This window comes from Abrus precatorius, unplaced genomic scaffold, assembly GCF_003935025.1.
Source record: "Abrus precatorius isolate BTA unplaced genomic scaffold, Abrus_2018 Scaffold1, whole genome shotgun sequence".
Classification (NCBI taxonomy): domain Eukaryota; kingdom Viridiplantae; phylum Streptophyta; class Magnoliopsida; order Fabales; family Fabaceae; genus Abrus; species Abrus precatorius.
The window spans coordinates 3,503,779-3,508,742 of NW_020874291.1; positions in this window are offsets into that span (position 1 = coordinate 3,503,779).

Consider the following 4,964-nt stretch of genomic DNA (forward strand, 5'->3'; position numbering starts at 1 on the left):
TTTAGCTAAAAATCTCCACTTCTTTTTTAATTCTTAGAAATTAGTTCCTTCAGAGTTGATTCGCCCTGACACAAACCAATCACAATTGCACAAAGCAATTGGGTTTTTAGTTTTCAAATTTCAAAGTAAATTTTAAAATACAACCCCACAAAATAACGAAATTACTTACCATTTCTTTTGACTTCATTTGGTGATGATGATGGTTAAATTGGAAGTGGAGGCTGTGGTGGTGGTTGCCAGAAAGAGTGACAAGGAAAATGGTGGTGATGACATTAGTTATGATATAGCAATATCTAGAGCTAGTGGTGATACTGGTGATGAGTTGTGGTATTAGTTTAATAGGGATGAAAATAGGTTAGATTAATTTAGTCTTTGCATAAATAGTTATGATCTATTTAATAATTTTGAAACTTAAATCTGACTTATTTATTATAAGTTTTTTATTAAGTTTAGTCTGCTCTTTTTTTAAAAAAATTTAATTTGGCCTATTAACTTTTTTAATAGTTTATTTTATATTAAAATCTTCAACAGGTCATCAAGTTTTTTTTATGAATATTATTAATTGAATTTAATTATGATTGATCATTTATAAATATAAGTGCAACAAAAGTAGATAAAATTATTTTATTCTTTTCAATTAGAGAAAATATTTTATTAATCTCAAAATAGAGAAAAGAAAGAAAAAAATAATGAAAAAGAATTACATATACTATAATTAAATATGCAAAAAGATTATATATGAGACGATTTAATGATTGATGTAATCAAGATAATGCAAAAGTAAATAAGTTATATATGTACAAAATAGATTAAATAACAATAACATAAATGATTTTAACAAAGATGACTCTCTTAAAAGTTATATAGTGAAGACGTTCTCAAGTTTTAACAAAAAGGATTATAATTTTTTATTTAAGATTTTATTCATTTTAAAATTTAATTAATTTAAAATAATATTATATTATAATTTTTATATAAAATTATTTAATATATTATTATAAATTTTAATTTTAAATACTTCATTTTAATAGATTTAATAGACTTTTATTTTTAAGTTCAAGTTTAACTTTAATTAATTAAGTCTTTTAAAAAATTTAAATTAATTCTATTACTTCAATAAGTCAAGTTAAACTATACTTTAAATACTTTAGAAAAGTTAAGTCTTTTGACAATCTGATGTATTTCTATCCTAGATATTAGTGATAGGATAGATATGCTTTTTGAAAAAAAAAAATAAGAATTGAATAATTCATTTTAAAAATAAAAAATCAAAATTACATTACTTAATTTTAAAGATTATGTTAAAATATAAAATTAAGTTAAAAATTAATTTATCTTCATTTTACTTGAACATGCTTTGTTTAAAAAATTACTTTTGAGAAGTAAAAATTGAAAACTCAACTGCTTTGAATAAATATTGATCTTTTTATGCATTCATACTTTATATACGTTATTTGTGACTTAGTGATTTCTTTGAGTTGTTAAAAGTAATTTGAGGTAAGGTAGTTTCTTTTCAGACCTCTCTTTTTATTAACCACACCATTCTTAATTTATCTTAATGTTATTGTCAAAATACACTAACCTTTTCTTCTTACAAATTCTAAAAGTAAGTCTTCTCTCATTGTCTTTTTGAAAACATTATTAGTTTTCCTTCCCACCCTATCATCAATCTCGTGTTCTGTATCAATTTGGTCCGACTTAGCAGATCGGTGAATGCTTCAAAAAACAAAAAAAATCAAAATAAGGGCATCGATCAAGATGGAGTCACGTGGAAGGAAAATGCAGAAACCCAATCAAAGCTTATCTCACTCTTATTAAAAAGACGGGTGAGGAATCAATGACGAACAGAAGTGAGAAATCTGGTGATAGAATAAACAAGGAGAATTCGAAGGAGGTTGAGAGTGGGAGTTCTGACCTACGGAACTTACAAGGAGACGTACCGAAGTCGCTGAAAAAGGTGGAACGACCAATGTTTCACGGAGATGATCTGCAGATTAGAGCAAATTGATACATATTGTAATTAGAAATCAACAAAATGGTAGGCAAAACACTAAAAGAGAGAACAAGTATCTGTATCATTTAGTTGGAAAAGAAAAATTACAGAAGAAAAAGTATTCTTTCACTGCCAAGAGCTAAGGCTCCTATAGAGTATTCAAAGGCTCTCCATTCTAATAGAAAAATATCAAAATTCCCTCCCTAATTCTCTCTCACCACTATGTAACCATTCATGCACTCATTGCCCATAACTAACTTTATGTGAACTCAACAGCTTGTATATTGTTATAACTTAAGTCCAGAAAATCATCTTGGACCAAAGTTTTTCATGGCCCATCTTCATCTTGGGCCCTATCAGTTTCACGATGTCACTCCATCCACCTTCATGCAGATCAGCCCTACTCGATGGGCCGCAAAATTCACAACTGCAAACTCTACATCCTCAACGGCGTTCTCTGCTTACGATAAAGACAAACTGATGAAAAAAACCTAAAGAAACATCCTTGATTATTACATTATTAATACAATGAATGACATTATGTCTTCTATACCACCGAGCAATAACCTGTTATGTATAAAAAGCATAAGTGTTGTGTGTAGATTCTAGAAACTCAATCCACCAATAGAAAGTACAAAATTACAAACATTCTATCTGGGCATTATACATTAAGAAGCAAACCTGATACGTGAACCTTAGATCTGGGCTTCCAAACATTTGTGCTAAACCAAAATTTGATAGTTTCAGTTGTCCATTAGATTCTATCAACAAATTATTTGGCTTCGTATCCTTGAAAATATGAAAGCAGACTTTTGAGCTTAGCTTGGTGCTTAAATCAAGTAAAGACTTTGGAATTACCAAATCAACATAATAATACTCTACCTATGCAAAATCCATTTCTTGTGGCAAAAATTAGACCTTTTAGTGTCATTTGAAGATAGGATTTTGAATTAGCTGGTGAAAGAAAAATATTTTGATCTCGTAGATAGCCACAAATTTCATTGCAAAAGTTAAAGTCTTAGGAGAGAGGAAGAAGGGGGTGGCAAGAAGAAAAGAAATAAAGAATTTTTTGTAAAAAAATTTAAAATATGTTTATAACTTATCTAAAATATTAATTTTAAATAATAAAATATTAAAAAATTAAATATCATAATAATTGATGTGACAATGAGGTGAAAATATTAATGTTGTTCTCTATTAGCTAGCTCAACACTTAATAAAAAGAAAGCTAAAAATTTTGTAAAAACTTATCACAAAATGTATTATATTCATAGTGATCAAAATTGTATTTAAGCCTAAAAATAATCATAAATTTATTGTAAATTTATTTATAAATATTTTAATTTTTTAAAATAATTTAACTTAAAAAATATAATAAATTATCAATGGGTGTTCCAATTGGTAATAATTTTTTTAAAATGTCTTACTTAAAGTATAAATTATATGGTATCACCTACCTTTTATATTTGTTATATAATAATTTAATTATCAAGTAAGTGATATTAAGCAAGAAATTAATGAAACAATAATCAAATAAACAAAGCAATAGTCATAATGAGCTATATACAAAATGTAATAAATTTTTTAAAAAATTAAAATAAAATAATAATAAAAGTTAGATAAAAACTAGTTAAACTCTTAATTGTAAGCATCATCTGGGACAATATCATCATCATTATCTAACTCATTAGAGTTAGTCATATTATCTGACGGTGAAGATTCTTAAAAAATGTGTCAAACAGGCATCTAAAGGAACTTCTTTCCATAATCGAAAGATCCTAAAACGTACATGTCCCTAAAGAAGGCTTTGACATCAACAATGATCTTCTTCTACATTCTCTTGAACTTACTCTTTCTTCTCTTTTTTTTTTTTTCCTTCTCCTACTATTGGTGCTCCTCCATGGACAACTTAAGTTGTCACATCTCCCTCAAGTCTTACACCACAGCTACTTGGCTAGATGCCTATTACATGAACTATTAAAGGATATGTATTTGTTGCTACTAGATCAATTATGTCTATTGCTATAGCTCTTGGTTGAGGAAATGCACATGCTCCCTTATGCCGTCATCTTTAGTTACAATCCAATGGCAAAGGATGAAGATCTACTATTTGGGTAGTACTCATCCCATACATGTGACCCTTATAAGGGCCACCAACCACAAGAGTCTATACATCTTGCTTGGAGGAGGAAGGATATCAACATTGAGGCCAGCCTCAATTACCTAAGTCTGTGTTTACTCCCACCAATTTATAAACTCACACTACAAACAAAAAATAAAATAAAAAAAAAATATTGTAAGTAATAATTATGACAAATGAAAATAATAAAAATCAAGTACAAATATATCTTAATTCATCTTACATAGGTGGCCTTAAAGCAATGATCAACCTAAACCTTTTTAGACACTCCTCACGACTCACCTTTTCGAGCATGGGTCTACTTAAACAACTCCCCTTAGGTTAAATAGTAATTTAACTCCTTCGCCTATACAGATATGTACAATAAATTCATTAGAATGTAGTATTTTTCACAATTCAAATATAATAAATTAACTTAATAATATATTAATATTAAAAAGGTTTAAGATTTACCAAAAACTCAGCCTACTAGTATGAAGTGATTAGACTTTCTATTTTGTCTTTGTTCAACCCATTCCAACCTTTAGGTCACTAGCCTAGTAACACCACAACTCACTGAGGATGACATCATTCAACCACAAGTTATTCATATGCCTATTTCATCCTCGAGTATAATGTAGAATGTCTTTTACATAGAACTTAGAACACAATTAATAATATAAACATATATATTTTAACAAAAGTACAAAATCATAGAATTACCTTCCACTTTTGTCAGCATATCTCCTTGACATCTCTAGGGATGTGACGCTCTAATATATTATTCATTTATTTGTAAATCTTATCAAATTTAGAAATTTAAATGAATTTCTTTGCAATTATGATATGGAA